This window comes from Ischnura elegans, chromosome 6, assembly GCF_921293095.1.
Source record: "Ischnura elegans chromosome 6, ioIscEleg1.1, whole genome shotgun sequence".
NCBI lineage: Eukaryota > Metazoa > Arthropoda > Insecta > Odonata > Coenagrionidae > Ischnura > Ischnura elegans.
Window position 1 is genome coordinate 30,301,351 of NC_060251.1, and position 22,371 is coordinate 30,323,721.

At 38.3% G+C, this 22,371-nt stretch overlaps 3 non-coding genes across 3 annotated transcripts; 2 read left to right on the forward strand and 1 right to left on the reverse strand.

Annotated features, from left to right (window-relative positions):
- The first annotated feature begins 11,525 nt into the window (after positions 1-11,525).
- Positions 11,526-11,598, forward strand: Trnav-aac. The gene has a single exon. It is a non-coding gene; the product is annotated as a tRNA-Val (tRNA).
- A 2,085-nt stretch (positions 11,599-13,683) lies between these two features.
- Positions 13,684-13,755, forward strand: Trnah-gug. Its single transcript has one exon. It is a non-coding gene; the product is annotated as a tRNA-His (tRNA).
- A 3,712-nt stretch (positions 13,756-17,467) lies between these two features.
- Trnav-aac lies at positions 17,468-17,540 on the reverse strand. Its single transcript has one exon. It is a non-coding gene; the product is annotated as a tRNA-Val (tRNA).
- Positions 17,541-22,371: the final 4,831 nt, after the last annotated feature.

The window sequence follows — 22,371 nt, forward strand, 5'->3', positions numbered from 1 at the left end:
TTACGGATCATTTCGCTAGAAATTCCTTTGAACTCTCTCACTGCTCGTAAATCTTTTGTTTTTCAATATTTGTGGAAAATGGGTCATTTGTTACCAAATCTATCACGAGAGACAGGTTCCATAGAATGAAGGGTCGAATCGGCGCTATGGTTGACGGAGATAAATTTTTAATCCTCAGATTTTCCGTATAACATTGGAAAAAAACACTGGTGAAATAATCGCAATTGGATATGTACTTAGAAGAGCCAGAAAAAAAATCGGCACTATATTTCTGGGACTGGGTGGCTGGGTCTGACGGAGTGACCTGCATCGTGATTAATAACATGGGTAATGTCTAATTGAATTCGGCACTGAATAAAGTGGGTCACTACTTACTCCGATCACTATGTCGTGATTAAAGTAATGGAAATAGATGCTTCCGTGGTGTTGTGGTTATCACATCCGCTTGACACTTGGAAGGTGCAAGGTTCGATTCCAGGCGGAAACAATTCTTACCGGATTGATTCGACTAAACTTAATGACTGTTTTTAGTTATTTTTTACCGCGAAGGTTAAGGGGGTCTTGAAGGTTATTCATTTGCAAAGCATTAAGTAAAAAGATAAATATGGAATTTGGTAAAGGGGCATCATGTGTAAAAACATATTTGATGCGGCTTCATTGTATTAAACAATCAGCAGTGGTCGTCAGTAGTGATGAGCGCTCCTCTGGGTATGGAAAGATTAAAAGTGTTTAACGCTCTTTCTACTCAATAAGCAAGTCTCATATCAGGTGATTTGCACCAGAAGGCAACAAATATTATTGATTTCCCCGCGAGCTCTTCCTTTGGCCTTCGAGCGCTAACCAGATTACTGCAGCATTCTTTGACAGACCACGGTGATCTCCGATCCCCACGGCATTCGCGCATGTTCGGTTATTAACTCAATACGGCACAAATTGTACGGTGGCCAACGATAATTTGGGAAAATTCGCCATGCTCATTGCATATTTTAGATAAATACCTCTGTTAATCGCATTGCTACACACCTAGATAGCGTACTGCCTGTAATGCCTCCTTCTGAATACCTTGGAATGATACTGCCTATGAATGAATTATGAAAAATCTTAATCGATATTAAAATAAATATAGCATAAAACTCGTAAGTTCACGAGAAGAAAATAGATTGCAAACGAGAGATTTAAAATACCATTTTTTCATCTTACTATCAGGTATAGCAAAGGCTTAGAGTTTTCTCAGTGGTAACGGTGTCTCGATTACTGGAAGTAATGGCGTCACTCGCTAGGTCTACTCATTGCATGTTTTCATTTTTTTCCTTTGTTCTAATCTTGCATGGATTTGCCTTAGGAGCCGTTGGTAATTTTTGTATTTTCATGAATGTGCACGTATATTTTGATCTTATGCCCAATATTTTCAATCTGTATGTTGTGCATGTAAGGATCCTCTTTCATGCTGCATGTTGGTGATTGATCATTCCCCACCGAAAATCCTAGAAATGGCTCGCATGGTATTATGAAGATGTAGATTCCTACTGATTACACGGTTGAATGAGCTAATTTTGCAATCCTTATGAGGATATAACAAAATATAAGTGCACATTCATGAAAAGACAAAACTTGCCAACGGTCCTATAGCAAATCCATGCAAGATTAGAGCAATTGAAAAAATTTATACATGCAATAAGTTGGCATTTCATAGTACTTCAGATTTTCAATGTAACTCCGGAAATGATGCAAAACAATGGCGAAATGATACCGGGGAATATCGGAATGGTACTCGGGTAAATCGGAACAAAAAAACGAGATTTCAATTCAGAGTCGCAAAACTCGAGTTAATTGTAACTAGACTCGTGGTTAATGACCTGCCATGCTTTTGAATTCGATGCTGAATAAAGTAAGTTGCTGCTTCCTCCTGTATGAATTTAGTCCAAAAAGTCGATAAAGAAGTCCAAATTACTTTTAAATATATCTATAAGCGTTTTCTCGTCATTGTAAGGTGCTTCCGTAGTGTAGTAGTTATCACATCCGCCCTACACGCGGAAGATCCCAGGTTCGATTTCTGGCGGAAAAAAAGTTTTTCGGTTTGATTTTATGATATAATCATATTGAACAACTGCGCCTTCCATAATTTTCTATGAAATTTCTCTTAAAATTTACTTCTAAACAGATGGTTTTTATTTTGAGCTCTTCATAAACCTTGTTACGTTTAGCAAAGAATTTTAATTTTCCTATCTTTGAATTCAAACCAAGATTCCCTAATTTAACCTGTGTTAATTAATGCTTACCTTAAATCCTATAATGTATTATATTCTCAATGAATTATTGGTAGGTTGCTGTATGACAGTGAGTAGCGCAACTCTATGTAGCATAAATTTTTGGGTACGTATTTTTGAATAGTACTCCCGAGGAGAAACTGCTTATTACTGTTATCAAACATTTTCTGCTGTTACCTTAAAAGGAATTACGGTAAAATTAAGGCTTTGAAAATCTAAAGTTTAACCAAGTATTTGAAAATAGCACATGGTAAAATATCTTTGCCGCAAAGAAATTAGTAATAATAATAACAACAATAATAAAATAATAGTTTATTGTTCATATTGGCTTGTTTACACAAACGTTAAACTCGTCAATTAAATGCAAAAAACGTTGCCAAGAGCAGCTTGCAATAAAAGGCTAATAATTTTGATATTATATTTAAAAGATAATCTTCTACAAAAACCACATTTCATAAAATATCTTAAATACAATTTGAAAGTCATTAATATTATTAATCACTGGAGGAAGGGCATTACATACTTTACTGGATTAATAATCTGGGCCTTTTGATAGAGTTTAAACTTATGGGAATTGGCATGGATGTCATTCATCCTTCTTGTGACATGTGGATGAATGGAATTGTTTTGGTATTACAATTGCACATATTTTTTAAAAATATTACAGTCATTTAGGTATAGGTATATGGTACGGTCAATATTTTGATCTCCAATGATGGATCGTTGGATCTCCTCTCCGTGACTGCTCGCGATAGGGTCGTGATGCGATTACATCCAAAGAACGGAAGTAGTTTCACGTGAAAATGCTCAAGTCATCGCAGGGCTCAATGATTACGAATCTGTAACAAAAAAATAAGGACAACTCGTCCGAAGTAGGTAGTGCGTTGGAAATTACTTATCCAGAGCACGGCGGATGGGATAAGGGCGAGCAAGATGGAGCGATTATCTCCGCCTCTTACGAGAAAATTCTGTTATCCACGACTCATGCTTTTATTTGACTCCCGCGTAAAAACATCAGAGCGGGAGAATTGAAGTAATTCTGTTATCTCAATGACAGAGCGACTCTTGATGGGACGAGTAACGATTCACGGATATAAAACAATCAACCAAGGCACAGAGGTGCTATGAAAGTAGACTTTTTAGTACACATTAAAAAATGCCCTCATGATAAAGAAGCACGTGCAGTAATTAATAAGGCTTGAAAAACAAATGAACACGGTTGGTATGTAAATATTCAAAGAAATGTTTAAGTGACTGCTATTTTCAATGGTTACGACAACAGCAGGCATTAGGAGCTGAGAAATCCATGTCACATTCATTTTTAATGATATATTTACATACGCACTATACCTAGAAAATTAGCACCAACAGTGATCGCAGGCTTTCCCGGCGTGGAAAGTTACTCGGGAATTTCACCGGGTCAGGTTCTCCTACTCCATCTCGGCCGACGCGACGTTTCGATGAACGAGTTGTCCATCGTCATCAGGGCATGTCGATGGACAACTCGTTCATCGAAACGTCGGCCGAGATGGAGTTGGAGAACCTGACCCGGTGGAAATAACGAGTAACTTCCAAAAAAGCACCAGCAATCACTATCAATGGCTCTTCCTCTGAGTGTTTAAGTTATGCTCAGAAGCTATTATGTCTGCTAAAAAGTATTCGTACATACTGAAAGAGGAGAAATAAAACCTTCGCTTTTTTGTATTTCGGCAAATTCCTGGAGAATTTAATGTTATCAAGTAAATAGTACCGCACTTTACAAGAAGAAATATGAAAATAATTCCCACACATAGTGGTGCGGTATTTAGAAATTTAAATTATTAGCGTGATTCGGGTCGATCTATTTTCACTTTGAGCATTGAAAATCATATTGTCACATGAGGGAGTTTTTGAGTTTACTAGTGTAAATAGTTATAAGGCTTTTGGAGATTTATTTGACACATTTCTTCCCCAAAAATTTCCGTGAAACCCAGTGTGAACATGAAGTCAGACCGCGACTAATCCGCTGCAAGGATGGAATTAAAAATGTGACACGGTTACATGCTTCATGCCCGCAGTCAATTCGATACATTTCCTGGTGAAAAATGTTCTTGCTTGATTAACTCCGTCGTGAGCACTAATAGTTTGAAACGCGACCAATTAATCCGATCCACCGTGAAATTCCCTTTTTCCCCTCTGAAAACCGTAAAACATACCTATTTCATCCCATTTAATTTGAACCGCATTCACTGCAGTAAATCCATTTCTTTGGTTTGGATTTATGCAATATGGGTCAATGAACTGATATGTAAATATGGAAAAGGAGGAACACTTAAACTCAGAAAGAGTTAAATATAAGATGAAAATAATTTATGATTCATCTCATAAAGGTAAATGTGAACCATATCGAAATTTCTAATTTAAAAAGTTCTCTTCAGCATAAACTTTGTTAAAATTTTCGGTGATTTTTAATGTCTCCACTGTTTTAAATATTCCTTCTGATATCAGATTGCAACTTGTCTTTCAATGAGCCACAACAGAGCCTATAAAAATGAAATCTTCTTCTCGATTCTTTGCTTTGCTTCCTGCTGTTGCGTGAATCGCAGCTTTTGGGCCCGGGTACATATTACCAGGGGTGGTAAAGAATTTTCTGAGACAGTTTTACTCCTTCGGAAGTGCTCGCGGAGGAAACGTTAAGCAAAAATTCTTTAAATAACCTCATGCTTCAATTAGAAAAAGAAAAATATATATAGTGATATATTATCCTGCATTATTAAATTTTCATCGCAACTCGAAATGATGCAAGTAATTCAAAAGAAATTTATGTAAGCCAAAGTAGTATAAATTTGGGTTCGGCATGCAGCCAAGAAGTACCTGACCTTATTCTAAACTCACTCTTCTTCTTTCCTTCTCTAATCAGGTTTGCGTCCTCTAAAATTGAAAACTTTCATACGTCTGGAAGTAAATCAAATGTTTTAGAGGAATTATTAAGTAATCTCTGAATATGAGCATCCGATTTTGAACCTCTAATGAAAGAAGTCTTTCTTCTCAGCGGCTGTTCCCGTTCGGGGTCGCTGTTCCTGACAATTCACCTCCAAGTCACTTGATCCTGGGAATCCCTTTCAGTCAAACCCTTCTCCCTTAAATCATTTTAAACAGACTCCCTCTATCTTCTCTTTGGTCCAGTGGCGGAAACAGATGGGCACTTGCGGGCCCGCCCGTATTGCAAAACATTGCAGAGCCAAAATTATAACTTTTTTATACAACAAGATGGCATTTTCTTGTATTTACATATATGTACAAGAAAATGCCAGCTTTGAGGGGTTCATTGACTCTTTTATAACCATGTAGATGTAGATGTCTATGAACTGTTTTCAAGCACAGTTTCGGGCTGGTATTCATAATATGGAGTCTTCGTAGCTACTAATTTGTGATGATTTGAAATCCACATGGCAGAGCTTGCAGGGTTTGACTGAAAGGGATGCCCAGAATCGAGTGACTTGGAGGTGAATTGTCAGGAACAGAGATCCCGAACGGGAATAGCCGCTGAGAAGAAAGACTTCTTTCATTAGAGGTTCAAAATCGGATATTCATATTCAGAGATTACTTAATAATTCCTCTAAAACATTTGATTTACTTCCAAACGCATGCAAGTTTTCAATTTCAGAGGACGCAACCCTGTGTAGAGAAGGAAAGAAGAAGAGTGAAAGATGAGTTCGGAATACTTCAAGCGGAATATTTTTAAGTCTTTTTATTCTGCAGAATTAGGTCAAATAAAAAGTATCTGCCATGCGAATTTCTTCACATTATAACTTTCACGCTTAATGGCAACCTACATATCTCAAGTATTTTTTCTATTCTGGACCACCCGAGTTTGAAAAGCATTTCAAGGACTGGTGACTTGATTTTTTAATAAAATGACAGATGTACCCATATAATGCGATTTTTCCATTACCTCTACCTAATGTTGCAAGTAATATATATGATCCCCAATTCAAGGATAGTGGAAAGTATGCTAGTCATGGGGAAAATATGGATATTTTTCCGTAGGAAATGAAGTAGATTATCAGCGCTTCCTCATAAATTAATGTTTAAAAAACTAATTACATCAAACAAACAGCCTTTCAGTAATAATGCAGTGCATTCAAACAAAGATACGCCTATTTAATTGAACACTCTTCACATACAAGATTATGAGGCATAATTATCTTTCGTATTGCCTGTAAATTCTGCCCAAAGTATGACAAATTGATTTTATTATGAATCATGTTAATACCTATTCAGTATTCTGATTATTCTGAAGTACTCATTCAGGTAAATAATATTCTTCGTTCAACTTTAAGTATTTGTAAATATTGATGATACTATAGCGACTTACGATTTCGTTTTAAGCGGTAGACAGTGCCATTTAAAACGTTAAAAATAATATTTCATGGTTATACCAGCGAAGAATATTGGCGAAGAACTACAGCAAGTTCATGTTAAAAGAAAAGATACCCAAAATGTAGAGGATGTAAAAAGCAAGCTGAGGCAATAGAGCATATTATGGAAGTTGTGAGACCTTAAATACTAAGGAATACGCGAATAAACAAGAAAATGTGGCAATGATCATGCGTCAGGAACTGGAAAGAAAAAAGGATTTTTGGGCATCCATATTCAGAACTAACCGAGCAATTCAAAGCAAAAGACCGGAAATAGTCATCATAGACAAAATATAGACAAAATACAGCGACAAACTACCCTCATAGACGTAAAAATCCCGTTAAACCACACAGAAAGCACACTCGTCCCAAAATTATTATATATGTAGAACTTTGCTATCTCGTAAAGAAAGCATTAGCATTATCTCGTAAAATCATGCCTGGAAATATACTACCAAAAATACAAAAGTGAGTGATCCTGGCCACCTTTAATACTGTCCGACGGTTCCTTACGGTAGAAAAGCTGAACAAAACACAGTTGAACTTGACCTGGTCCGTTCACTGTTAGGAAGCCTTGCAAGATAGCAAGAGGGAAAAGAAGAAGATGATGATGATAATTATAATGATAACTAAATAGACATAAAATCAAGTCGCAAAAATTATTCACCAAAATGTGGCCTACCATCACAAATTAGTAGTTACGAAGACCCCATATTATGAATACCAGCCCGAAACTGTGCTTGAAAACAGTTCATAGACATCTACATCTACAAATTACAAAAGAGTCAATGAGCACATTCAATTGTATACAGAATTGAAAGGGAATTGGATGTATACACCATAGAGAGATTCATTTCAAGTGACCTTGGTACCATTCAGGATTGCACACAAATTAACAGAATGAAAAATAAACATTTATGCCCCAGCAGCAATCATGCTTTCCTTGCTATCACGTAAAACTGAGATGTTTCGCAAGTTAGCGGAATGCCTAGAGGCCATTCTCTGACGCTGATTACGCGATTTACATAGCTTCTTATCCATGCCACGTGGGAGCTCGCATTGTCCACATGAGTGAACACCAGGCTAGCTAATGGGATTCCCTCCTGGATACTTTGCAACCGCGGGAGTTCACCATCTTCATCCGCTGAAAGAAAACCAACTGTAGGGACCGACGAATCAGGATTGCATCATCAGGCAAACCTTATCCAAATTATATTAAACCGAGGTAGCCAATTGCCCTACCAAAGCAAATTTTTTTAATCGAGTAATAATCTTATAGGTCATAGCACTGCCAGCGAAGAGAAGCAAGCGTTTGCAAGATCAGCTCACGAAAAAAAGAAATTACGAGTTGTAAAATAATTTCACTGGAATGCACTTTTAAAATAATGCAAAAAATAGGCCACCGTTCATGAAAAATATACGCATAAGAAACGCTCTTACAGCTTCCATAACTTTGTGACGATAGGTGGTATCAGACTACGATAACTAAAATTTTATTTTAAGACATATACCGAAAGAATGCGAACGGACATTGTAGTACTTGCTGAACATATAATTAGTAATTTTTCTCGTTTACCGGAAAGCATTAGTGTGGCAGTGGGAATTATCAGACTGCAAGTGTGCACGATTGAACATATGAATCGGTCACCAAATATAAAATTACGCAATACCTGCTTGTTATAACGAAGGTTGATTGTTGTTATTATTAAAATAATAATTATATATCACTTACTTCAGCAAAAACTCCAATTTTTGACGATAGTGGTAATGCAAATGGAAACGTTGAACGAAATAAATGGCCAATTATAAATTTATAAATCATAACGAAAAACCATCGATTAAAAAAGAAGATGTTTCATAGTTTTGTTTTTATTTGTTAATTCACATAACACTAAAAATGATGAATATCAAGTACAGCTAAATTATATTTTTAACTAAAATTTCAGATTAAAATGATTGTTTACCATTAATTTCCATTATTAACGATTATTTTAGGTGGCCTTTTCACCTTAATACGCCATAATTATCAGTTTTGTCTGCGGTTTTCCTCCCTCCTCCACTTTGCAGGACTTTATATTTTTTTCAAACGGCCTGGAAACACGGTAGGTACTTAAACCTCTACGCCTAAATGCAAGAACGATTGTGGAGGACTGAAATTGACCATTTACCAATGAACACATGAAATTTGAACTAGCCCCATTTTCTGTTCATGGATTTTTATAGTTTTGATGGTCAAAAAACAAATCACACAGCATATCATATATATCATTTTGGCGTTCATTCTCGCGTCCATACACTTTAAAATTAATTAGTACGTGTTTATGTAACGAGTAAACAGGCCTTCAGAAGGTGACGAAAATTGATTTCGCGAATCATAATTGGTTGAACATGTTGGATTAGTTTTTCTTTGACATTGATTTATGTGTGCTCTAAAGACGATGCTGGAATTCGGGAACCTGCCCGAAGTGGCTATCGCTACATACCAAGTTTGAAAGTTCGCGGGATGAAAAGAGAAATCGGAGCGGAAGATTAAAAGGAGGTCACTTTTTTTATGTATCGCCCTAAGGAGACAGAATAAAGGTAAAAAATAAATACACTATGCGAGTTTGGAGCCATTAGCTTCTTTTGAATTTCTTTAAAGTTATGATTATTTGTTGCTTCTCTTAGGGAATATTCCTTAAACGATGTTGATTTTCCCCTAAAAACTCACCAACTACCAGACTTTGAGTCGTCGGTCACTTTTATGCTGACGCACAGACGCATCGTTTTTTCCACATTTACCGTAAATATGTTGCAACCAAAGCATTTCGTATTCGTCATATGAATTTATGTTACTACGATCATTATTATTTAGCAATTGATACAAATGTGAAAACTCATTAAATTCCTCCCCGCGCACTAAACGAAATTTGCGTATTCGGCCGGGACCGCTACAGACAGGGAAGAGCGACACGGAGAACATCATATTAGAAACCTCCTGTATTTACATGTGCGACAGATACGAAAAATTAAGAGAGGTATTATGCCGAATGGATAGGTGTGGGAATTCGCTCTTCCCCCAAATAATAGAGAGCTTTAATAAATGCTAAGCGGAACTTCGCCAGAGCATTTTCTTTTTATTTTCAAACGGCTGGTTTCCTGACACCCCCCGCCACACGCTTTTAGGACATCTTGTGGGGTAGTGTGTAGATACCGCATCGTCGATATATATTGTTGTCTGTCCATTCTGCCTTTTTACCTATTTATTTTTATGTCACGAGCGCCAATTTTAAAGCCATTGCTCATTTTTCATGCAAAACCTATTGAAAACAGCGGTTATATTCTGTCACTCAAGTGAATATGCTGGTCCATGCATTTTCTACGAAGAATACTTATTCCTTATGCCTTATTCGAAGGCATTTTTGTGGTTTTAAATATATAAATATTCATGCATCTATAATCTTGTCTCATGAAGCTCATCTTTTCGCTGTCAAGATAGCATTGAAGCAAGTCGCTTTGTGATATGTTTTAGGAAAACACGGTACCAAATCGAGGCACCATCCCACCCATTGAATAAAAAAATGTAAAACGCTGGAATAAAAAAATTTAAAATGAGTGTGACAGTTTGATCGTAAAAAAAAGAGTATTCGTTATGCAAGGGTACGAGTTCAGCGTCTCGGCGATGAAGATGTCTACCATTGGCATTTGTCGCTCACGGACTTTGATTAAACATCATTTCAGTCGCCGCTCCGCGAGTAACAAAGACGAGGCCCTACAAAAAAACTAAGTTCCGCCTCACCCAAGGCCTGACTCATTTTTCCACCTGTCCACCTGAATGGGCAACTGGTAGGTTCAGCCTCCCGTGGATCCCATTTACATCGTGTCGTACCTTTTTAGTCCTCATTAGTACCGCACCAAACTCTTGCCCCTTTCTTTGCAACCCTTAGTTGGGTCTTCCCGGCGTTCTAATTAATTGTGGAACTTGATCATTATTAATTGAAAAACCCACCAAAAGATCCTTGGGCGCAACAATAGGTACTAAACCCCACAGCCGGTTGTGAGCCGAAGGTTTCTTGCTGTTCTTGTTGGTCAATGCCACATTGATATGACAATGGATACGATCCCATCTAGATGGTTTTTGGGCAGTTCCGTTGGTAACTCGTTGGCTGGTAGAGTCAACTGGAAGTAGGTACCTTTTCTTTGTTCAAGTCGTAATAATTACTTTTCCATATTTGAAATGTGGAATCACAATCATATTGAATGCGCATTTTCTGAGCTACACTTCGCGTAGCCTATACGAAGCGAAAAATGGGCATAAAGAATTGTGATAACGGCTCTTTGTATATTTCTTAAAACACTTCAAATGGACGATTGACATAGTACGTAATCGTAGCTGGCATTATTTCGTAAAAAAATCTTTCATATAAGGAGCTAAAAAATCAAAAATTTTCTATTTCCACATGAGGTGCAGCAACTTAATGCATGTTTCCTAATTTTATTATTATTTCTAACAGCATATGTTGGTATAATATTTTAGCATGTGTGACGTTTTTTGTGCTGCGTGGTGTGCATGTGGGAGTCCAATTGCATGCTGCATGCTAGTGATTGATCACCCCCTGCCTAACACCCCAGAGGTGACTCGCAGGGTATTGCGTAGATGTAGATGCCCTCTTTTGTAACAGTCGCGCCGAAAATAATTCGGACAATTATTTCACCGGGGCTTCGTTTATCGTTATTTTTCGGTACCTCTTGTTTCCTTGGTCCCCACACCCCACCCGCCACTTGCCACATTTCCCAAAGCAGTTGAGCAATGGTTGGAACGCCCTGAGCCAGTCGGATAGAAGAATTTGACTTGACAGGTTTCAACTTTTACTCAAGTGTTTCTGTGGTGTAGTGGTTATCACATCCGCCTAACACGCGGAAGGTCCCAGGTTCGATCCCTGGCAGAAACAATTTTTTTTCGGCTTCACTCGACAATTCTGAAATAGGTAATGGAGGTATTATCGGCTCTGTGGGCTGCACTGCCTTTTTCAATCTTTAAAAAGAAATTAATAGTTTAAACATCCATAACAAATTATCACCTTATTAAAACTTATTTGAGGAAAAATAATGAATGGAAGCACTCCGAATATACGTATTTCGGCTATCAAATTACGTTGAAATATATGTCTCCTCTATTTAGGCAATCATCACTTCTCCACAGGGGATAAAACATATATAAAGATTTGAAAAATATTAGAAATATTCAAAGGTCAGAAAACTTCAAAAGTTTAAATAATAAGAGGATTCAATTTTCACCACATATTTATTTTTTTGTAAATAAGACACTACACATTTTGTCCACTGAATTTATTCACTGGTTTCGTTGCACCATACGATGATCTCCATTACCTTGAGAACGGAAAATTGAGAGTTTAATCTAAAATGAATGAATATATTGTACGAGCATTGAATGCATTCAGAGTACTAATTTTCCATTCCTCCTTTAAAAATTATTTAGAACTTCCACCATAGCGTGCTGGCCATTCTATTTACAGCTCATTAGTCATTGTCGTTACGTCAATTTGAGCACTTTTTATGGAGAGCCCATCGACTAGAGAACTAAACTAGAATGACGGATGAGGTAAAGCCAAAGTAGCATATGTCGTATATATCTAAGAGGTCGCAATTTGGTTATTTCCTAAAACCTCATGTGGAAATAGAAAAATTTTGATTTTTTTTTAGCTCCTAATAAGAAAGATTTTTTACGAAATAATGCCAGCTACGATTACGTACTATGTCAATCGTCCATTTGAAGTGTTTTAAGAAATATATAAAGAGCCGTTATCATAATTCTTTATGCCCATTTTTCGCCTCGCATAGATTACTCGGGGTTTAGCTCAGAAAATGCGCATTCAATATGAGTGTGATGCCACATTTCAAATATGGAAAAGTAATTATTACGGCTTGAACAAGAATAGAATTCTCGCTTCGGACTTCTCTTGAATTTCATCAACCTGTGTGTTCGGTCAATTTTTTCTGAAACAACTTTCTCAATGTAGATGTAGAGTATAAAATGTTGACTCTAATCTTATTGACCGAAGATCTAGAGAGAATATCCCTTTGATCTACACCAAGGTTGAATTTTTCTCTGAAAGATATATTTGGATTAGCGGGGATTTGGGCACGGACCTACACATTGCATTTCGGGTATGCTAACACAATGGCTAAGCCAAGTTTAATTTTTTGGCTAGCATGCATACAATATGGCTTGAATACTTAGCGTAGCAGTCAGAATATCCGGTTTCAAATCCCGGGTGAGATAGATATTTTCTCGTGGCACCTTATGTGCCCATATTTTTAGGCATCAGTTAGCTGCAATACCGGCGGTAGTTGACGCGTGGTGGCCGTAAACCATTGAATAGAAGAATTGGATTTTCGGCTTCTGCGCATGCCACCTGCATTAAAATGTTAAAATCCTATATCGCCTTGCCACTTGATAACCCGAGCTAACATTCCCTAGTACCCCCTAATGATTATGAATTCGTATGTTTTAATTGTTACCTCCATCCATTGGTTACTCCTCAGCCAGCTTGGCTTCATATTAACCGCTATCAGTATGATACCATGTGCGACACCTCCTCGGAGTATGGCAGAGGGTGTGTATGTCTCTCCCATTACGCATCTGCTTTATGTAGGGCTAAGACGATGGTATTTATTCTTATAATTCAAGTACGGTCATAATAAGTCCGTCCCTCTCCGTTTCATAGAATCGCCAGCGAATAAAATAAAGCAATCGTAAGATTTGATCTCTGCATTCCTTCAGGGTTTTCTTCCGCGTCAGCTTGTTCGTGCACCTTCCACCTGAGGACGCTGGCAGGATAGCCAGCAAAACTGTTGTCCATAAACAAGCTGACGCGGAAGAAATACAGAGATCAAACCATCGCCGCGGAAACCTACGTTTTAACAAATCGTAAGATTTGCTTTCCTACGCTCCATTGGCCATCCGAAGAGAATGGCTTTTCTTTGTAAGCATTTGTATTGTAAGTCTCGAGATAGCCGTGATCGTATAGTGGTTAGTACTTTGCGTTGTGGCCGCAACAACCCAGGTTCGAATCCTGGTCACGGCAGTGTTTCATTCACTGAAACGGCATGAGGCGTTTTTTTCTTTCTTTGTACCTTTGTCTTCCGTTGATTTTATTCTTTTTCTGGGAGAAAACGTCTTCTATCTCATTTTTTTCATTTTTTTTAGAATTGCTTTACATTTTTTTAAGAATTCTTTTCTTCCTTTTGAAGTTTTTGCAAGTAATATACATGTTTTATGATACTCGATCGTTCTACAGAAATACTTCGCAGTGGATGGCGGAAATATACGGTGGTCTTACTTCTATTTAAGCTAAGTTTATTTTCCCATTGGAAAATGAATAAATTTGGAATATTTTTACAAATATTACGGTGGTGTTACTATTGCTGAAACGTCATTAGGTGTTTCTTTTTCTTCTCCCATATTTTCGGCCCGATATCTTATCTTTTTGGTGGTGAGGAAAAATAACGATTTTATCTCGTTTTCACTATTTTTTACTATTCCTGTCAGATTTTCATCATTAATTTTCCTTCAATTGTGTGTGAAAATTTTCAAAATAAAGTTATTTCGTTCATCAACATAAAAGTACCTACCTAACTCCCTCCTCCGCATGCTAAAAGCAGACAAATTCAATAAATATTACATGCACCTTGTTTATTCATTGCGTGATATTTTAATTTCACTTTCTGATTTTGATATATCAACAGCTTTCGTAACTGCACAAAGTGAAAATTTACCAAGATAATAATTAATATAATGTATTTATCCAAGAACCAACAATGTTTTACAACCCTGGTACGAAGCCTGGTCACGGTGGTTTTTGAAGCACTAAAAATCTGAGGTGAATGTTTTTTTTAGCCTTCATCTTTTTGGCCCGTTGTCATCTTTTATCAGAGAAGATCAAACGAATTTTTTTGGCTTCAACAATATTGTGGTAGTTCTTGCCTTTTTGCAACTTCCGCGAAAGTCATTTAGGCTTTTTTAATCGAAATACATATTTCAGTATTATGCTAATAAATCCTTCTGTAGAAATACCTAAGGATTTACCGGTTTGATCGTGTTTACAAATTGTCGAGCCATCCTTTTTTAATGAGGAAATTCACCCTTGTTTGTTCATTGATGCTTATATTAATTGCTTTATTCTCTCTATATCTTGGGTTTTTAGAGTAAGGGTATACACTTTATAATCTACATCTACATAATGTACTTCGAGCCACCTCAACGGTAATTGTCAGGAGGTGAGAATGCACCAACATGCAGCACGCAATACGCTAGGTATTCGTAGTCATAAAAAAGGCCATAATACATGCACATGCCGTCAAGTGATGTAAGATGTCACCGATCACGCATTGCTCCATGAAAGTAAACACCAATCATGCAATTAGAAATTTATGAAGTGGATAAATAAACCCAACACATGTATAAAACCAGTTAGATGGTGAAAAGGACCAACAAACCTTAACCAGAAAAGTGAAAAAAAGAAAAAAAGGCATATGCATTTGGTAACCCTAGTGATTGCAGCGATTGATAACAATGATGGTTCAAATGTTACTATATCTGATAGACCTAGGAAAGAACGGCATCTTATATTATTCTTTTCTGCAGTGTATTTCTTTTATCTTATACTCGTCTTCTATCCGACCATAATACGACGGTAAGTGAAGTATACCTTTCATGTCATCGGCTCGAACACGTTATCTCTGAATCTAATTTGTTTACTCAGGCTTTATTTCGTACTTCATTCAAGTTACGACTCCCATCCTAACTCAAGTAGTAATGCACTCTCGTCGCTCTGTTTATTTTAGCAACCCATTACAAATGTAGCTGCCCTATTTATTACTGCAATAATAAATCACTTGTTTTTTAACCCTTTTATAGGGCTGACCCGAAAAGCTTTTTTTCCGTACCTTGTAAGTCTCGTGTGGGTGTCGTGGACTTGCGGTACTCATTGCACAATAATATACGCCTTTGCTCCCGTAGTAATTAACTTTTTCCTTATTTGAGATGCTGAAGCACACCAGTATTGACTCAGCATCTATTGAGCCCCTTTCCTCGTGAAAAATTTTCGAAATTTTTTTTCTCGGCTTATGTTCTTTCTTTGTCCGCTAAGTAGTCTTTTTGAGTGCAAAATGCCTTGAACCTTGGCACAACACAAAGAGCAAGGTCACACGCTTCACAAAAATTTTGCGAATTCGGTGGTATCCTAATTTATTTTACAATCAGCGCTGAGGACGAGGTATACAAGGCCAGTAGGAAAACCAAACCGGAGGTACGAAATACTTTCCGGTATGTTACACGAGTTAGGATGGGAATCTTTACAGAAGTGTAGGTCGAAGTATGGGCTTAATTTAACCAGTAAATTCGAAGAAGATATTTTCTCAGACGACGTGAATCATATCATTCGTTTACCGTCGAACTATGGTAGACGTGAGAAGATAATAAAATAAATAGACTACAAAACAGAGAGATTTAAAATGTCATTCTTCCCTCGTACCATTAAAGATAGCAACGCTGTCTCAATTAATAGGATCAATGGCGTCACTCGCTAGGATGACTCATAGCATGTCTTTTCCATATTTCTAACCTTGCATGTAGGAATTACTAACTATTGGCAAGTTTTTCTTATGAATATGCATGTATATTTTGATATTATACATAATATTTCTATGACCGTGCGGTGTGCATGTGAGGGTCCTCTTGCATGTAGTACGTTGGTGATTGGTCATCCCCTGCCAAATACCCTTGAGGTGGCTCGCAGGGTATTATGAAGATGTAGAATGCTGAGATTGAACTGAAGAACAACAGCGTGCTCAATTTGAACAAGAATGAGAGCATAGATTTCTCCGAGAAAAACGTTGATGGAATGCACAGGTTGATGTATTTCCAGACAAATCCCAACCGTTATTTTTGCTAGTTGTATATATTACTTTTCAAAAAATGGGTATGAATAACTATGGCAACATCTTTACTTAAACGCTTCGAATGGACGATTGACATTACAAGTAATCGCAGTGGGCATCAGTTCGTGGAAAACCTTCATAGTATGGTCAAAGTTTAAATTTCTAACATAAATACGAAATTTGCTATTTTAGTGGTACTCCATCGAACTATCCACTACTCTAGTTTAGTCCTATGGTCGTTAGATTTTAATCCTCACTATAAGAAAGTGGTGAGGTGGAAACGACCAATAAGCTGTGAATGGAATGGCCGGCATATCATGGCGGTAGTGCATAATAACGTTTAAAGGAGATATGGAAAATTTGTCTTCAGAATTTATTTTAAACCATGCTTTCATTTTCCCATTCTCAAGGTAACCAAAGAATATTGGATCGTGCTGCGACATGTGTGAATTAATTAAGTAGATAAAATTTTTAATGCCTCATTCACAGAATACAGGCTGAAAAAGTGTACCAACTCTCTGTTTAAGCATAAGTAATTCGAGTTTTTCGGACCTTTACATGTTCCAATTGTTTCTAAAGTATCTGGAATAAATTTTAATCTCCTTCGAAGGAGTGAACATTTTCTTAATAAGAAGAGGCAGTTATTTCATTAACGTAATATGATAGCTGAAATACGTACTATATTATCAGTATCTCCATTCATTAATTTCTCTCGAGTATGTTTTTAGCGATAATTTTTTATGGATGTTTCAAATTATAAATTCCTTGTAAAAATTTAAAAAGGCAGTGCTGCCCACAGACCCAATAATACCTCAATTCGCTCTTTCAGAATTGTTGAGTCAAGCCGAAAAAAAAAATTGTTTCTGCCAGGGATCGAACCTGGGACCTTCCGCGTGTTAGGCGGATGTGATAACCACTACACCACAGAAACAGTTGAGAATATTGACCAACTCCACCACACTCATCCTCCGAGCAAACTCGATCAGGGCGGGCCCAACATTGCGTAACTACTTTGGGAAATCGGGCAAGTGATGGAGGGTAGGGGTTTGAGGTGCGTTAGCGTGAATATTATATAGAGGAGGCCAAATTCTATCCCATAGAAGGCTTTTATCAATAACATACACCATGTTACTTCCACAATATATTTTTTTCAATTCTATTTTTTTACCGGTTTCGACTGTTAAACCATTTTCAAGTACAGAATATATTTTCTGTACTTAATAATGTTGTAACAGCCGAAACCGGTCAAAATATACAATTAAAAAAAATATATAGTGGAAGCAACTAAGTGTCTGTTATTGACAATATGGAGCCCTTCCACTACATACAAGCTTCAATTTTCGATTTAATCCATAGAATACTGATTTCTGTTGCCACTTCCGTCGCTTTTTAATTGGTTTTCAAAAATTTCTCCGGCGCGGTGATGAGGGCAATGCGATCCACTTTTTCCAATATTTTGCAGTAAAATATTTGCAATTGCAACGATTAGCATTGAAAATTCATGAATTAGATAGATCGCATCACCATGTATCCACATTTTGGTTAACATCCCCTAATTATGCCTTATCTCCCCGTGAAACTCGGATCAATTTGTCCATTAGCGACGTGAGTGGTGACGTTTGTAAACTCATTTAAGTGGGTGACAACGCATTAAAACAACACCGACTTGAGGATCCTCTTTTGTAATATTCGTGGAGGAGAAAAGAAATAAATGAAAAGGGTTGGATGCAGAAAAAAGGGTTGAAAAAAGGAAAATAGAAATAATTATACCTAAACGAAGGAAATAAAGAAATAATAACGTCGACGTTGTATGAATTAATAGCGAGGGCATGGCTCTGGGTTGCAATATGAACTAATAATCTATTATAGGTGCTTAATGTATATATCGCTTTCAATCCTACGGGACTCAAGAGTCATATCATTAGTCCTACCTCCCCTTCCCGTGGAGAAATGTAACCATATCCCTAATGTCAATTTTTCAGCACTTGTGTGTCCACTCCTTCCTCTCACTCATAACCATACCCAATCAATGCCGTTTTTCTTCTCCCCAACCCTCATCATTTCATCTCCTCCTTCTAATCCTCTGAAGACGTCGTGTGCAACTCGACGATAATTTAGAGGTAGAGTGGAGTCCCGCTAATTCGAAAATCCTCTTAATCAGAACAGCTCCTAGACAATTTTTTTCAGAGGAAATTAACCTTTAGTTACTTACGGAACAGTTTGTATGATGAAGTACTCCAGAAGCCGTAACGTATTTCACTTTTCCGTTTTCACACTGACCCTGTTTTTACTATAATGTTTTGCGGGGATGGAGTAAATACCTCAGGGATAAAAAACAGCCTCTCAACAGGCAAGCCTAGGAACTCACTCACACATGTACACAGAAAGACACACAGACTGAAAATGTAAGGAGAATAAGATCAAGAAGAGCGCGTTAAGATGTATGTTAAGGATAAGAGAGGTGCGAATAGCGCCATTTCCTCTCATCTCTCATCATAGGCCCTCTTCAACGAGGAAATGATATGAAGATAAATAAATGATATGGTATGAGTCTATGTACTCAATACTCAATATAAACTATAAATTACTTTCAATATGAAACACTGAATTTTTAGTAAATTATAGAAGTAGGGAGTTATGACTGCCGATTTCTTCTTATTGCCGACCTGCTTCGTTTCTCGATACACCTTCCGTAAGCATCCTGGAAACTGGAAAGAATCCTGAGTGGGCGATCGAACGACGAATGTGTCTTGGCATTCGACCCTAAGAAGACACTCATTGAGAGAAAACAGTTTGAAGTTTCAAATGGGACATAATGCCCCGTCCGCGATTCCATGCAATGGCATGGCCTATCAACCGGGCCCTTCTCTGACGTATGGTTTCCCTTAACCCCCTTCATTTTCCTATTCCTCGGTACGCATTATTTATCTTTCCTCAACCTACCTCTACATCTGCTCTTCCAGCCAGCAGCAGGTCTCGGAAGGAGATAACCATAGCTCGATGGTATTTGGAGGAGGTGACCGGCAGCTGAGGTCATTTGCGCGATGAGGGAAGGGTGGAGAGAAACCCGGCGTCGGCGTTAGCATGCTCTTAACGAATGGTGCCAAGGGGACCACAGCTTAACGTCCCATCCGACGGACGGGGTGTTGCGCTTGAAATGTCCTCCGCACAACACTCAAGCAGGGATCGGGCAGTCTCTGAAAATTCTCTGCCACTGCCGGGATTTGAACCCGGGCCCACCGGGTGGGAAGCCACCATACCAACCCGATCCTCGCCACGGTTTGAGAAAAAATTGCTGAATTTTTCGGTTGCTGCCACGGGGTAACTATACTTCCCCACCTCTCTTCTTTAATGCGAATAATATAAAAAGTAAACTCTTAGTTTTCCGCGGCGATGATTTGCAGCTGTCTCCATGGTTTCTGGGTTTCACCGCCCGGGATTTGTTGGTGACGACAGTTTCGCCGGCATTTCAACCGGTGTCCTCAGGTCGAGTGCCAGGATGAGGTTTGTTTTCGTCGACTTTTATTTGCCATGTTGGTGCTACTTTCCCTCTCTATCCCAGGTTAACCTGGAGCCATAGAAATAATGAATATCCCGAATAACATGAACAGAGAGGATGGCGTCTCTGCAGCTCGTGGAAAAGGGTCACATGAGAAAGAAACGAACCGTAAAACCATCTCCTATCGCGAAGGAACTGACGCAAACAGGCCCAATAAAAGTCGACGAAGAACTCTCATCCCGGCACTCTTGGGGATCGCGTAGCCAAGGTGGCATGAGTGTTGGCTTACCATCCAGATGGTCCGGGTTTTAGTCCCGGCGGTGGCAGAGATTTTTCAGAGGATGACCGATTCGTGCTTTAGTGCTGTGTTGAGGGTACTTCAAATGTAGACCTCGGTCCGTCGGATGGGACGTTAGCCGTTGTCCCCTTGGCGTCTTTCGTTAGGAGTCCCCTAAGGCCGACGTTGGGTTTCTCTCCACCCTTCCCTCCCTTCCCTTCTTTCATGGCGCATGGCCTTAGCTGTCGATCGCATCCTCCAAATACCAATGCTAACTCAACTACTCGAGGCTCTTATCCACTCATTTCTAATAAACTTAATCCCGGAACTCAACCTGAAAACCACGGTTGGAATACCGGAAAACTGTCGTCACTAACATATCCCACTCGGTGAAACTCGGAAACCATGGAAACATGCGAATTAAGTTGATGCGTAGTTTTCCGAGGCGTTGTCTAGATGATGACTCCATGCTTCTGGGTTTCACGGAGATGTTACCTTCGGAGATGTTACCCTACGGAGAGATTCCCTTTCACCGCGTGGATTTTCGTCGCAAAGAAAATCCACGCGGAGGAACCCAGAAGCATGGAGACATGCGAATTAACACTTTCAGTGCGGATGACATATATATATATACTAGCTGACCCAGCGAACTTCGTACCGCCTAACAATCAATGAACTTACAGTTTACTTACACCATTTATAAATCAAGAGCGGCTGTATCGTTTTTAATCATGTTTAATTTATTATAATAAAATAAGGATACAAATTCAATAAAACTACGTAAATGAGTACCAAAATTGCTTGTCAGAAAGACATTTTCTTTATTGAATCTACATAGGGTGAATCGGAGCACGTTTACGCGGATTTTTTTCAACAAATTTTCTTACGTTTTAGCTAAGAAATTTTGGGCATTGTGGTTTAATAAAGCAGTTCATGAAATTAAAATTATACGCATTCAGTTGTTGGCTATTTGCGTTATTAGCTGTAAAAAAATGTTTTTAGGTCCAAGTCTGTTGCATACACTTGGCCCATTCAGGGGGCAGGTTGACACGACCCCAGACCGACGCTTGACTGATGCTCAAAATCGTGCAAGAAAAGCCCCTATGAAGCAGCATTCGCATTAAATGGCTTAAGGCGCGCCAGTTTTAGTATCTCTGTTTGCATGCGTACTGCATGCGTAAACGCACCACGGTGAGCCCTACACATTCGGGTTTAATGTCTTGCGTCAAGCACCTTCTGAGAAACAACAGTGTTTGTTTTGTTAATTCACACAGCCACAAAACCCACTATTTTGGACCATTTATCTTAAAAAATGTCTGGGGGAAGTGCCCCCACACTTCCCGCTTACCTTAGCGAGTTTTCTATACCCTACAGACCCGTGGTATTAGCTGCGCCCAAAACCCCCTATCCTAGCTACGCACTTGAAGCGAAGGAAGAAATACAGAGGATGGTTTATCGACTCGTGAACATAGCACGCTAAATTGACCATGAGAAAATCATGGGTTTTCATTAGCACATGAGCACAAACAACACAAAAACTGAAAGAATGACCATGCGATGTTTTAATCGTTATCACGAATGCAACACGAATTGTAAATTGAATACGTTTAAGCTCAAAAGGGCATATGAGTTGAGATCATGGAATCTACGGAATGAGGACTTCCTAACCTTTGAATTTTCCTTTGAGTAAAGTTGCGTGAATCACATTCATCACCAATTTTTTTAACGATCAAACACGTTCCGTTGGATAGTTATGGTTGGTTTAGGCTTCGAAAGATCATGAGCACAGAAACTACATTTTTCTGTAAATCGTGCCTTGGTAAGCCAGGTACGTCCAAGGACATAAAAATATTCAGATAGATAGTTGGTGATTTCGTCTTCGTTTGTTACACATTTAAAAGATTCGAATCCATGCAGAGTACGACCTATTTGAATTTACCTCGTTTTAGTCATCCACATCTTCGTTCTTGCTCGCTAAATCAACCA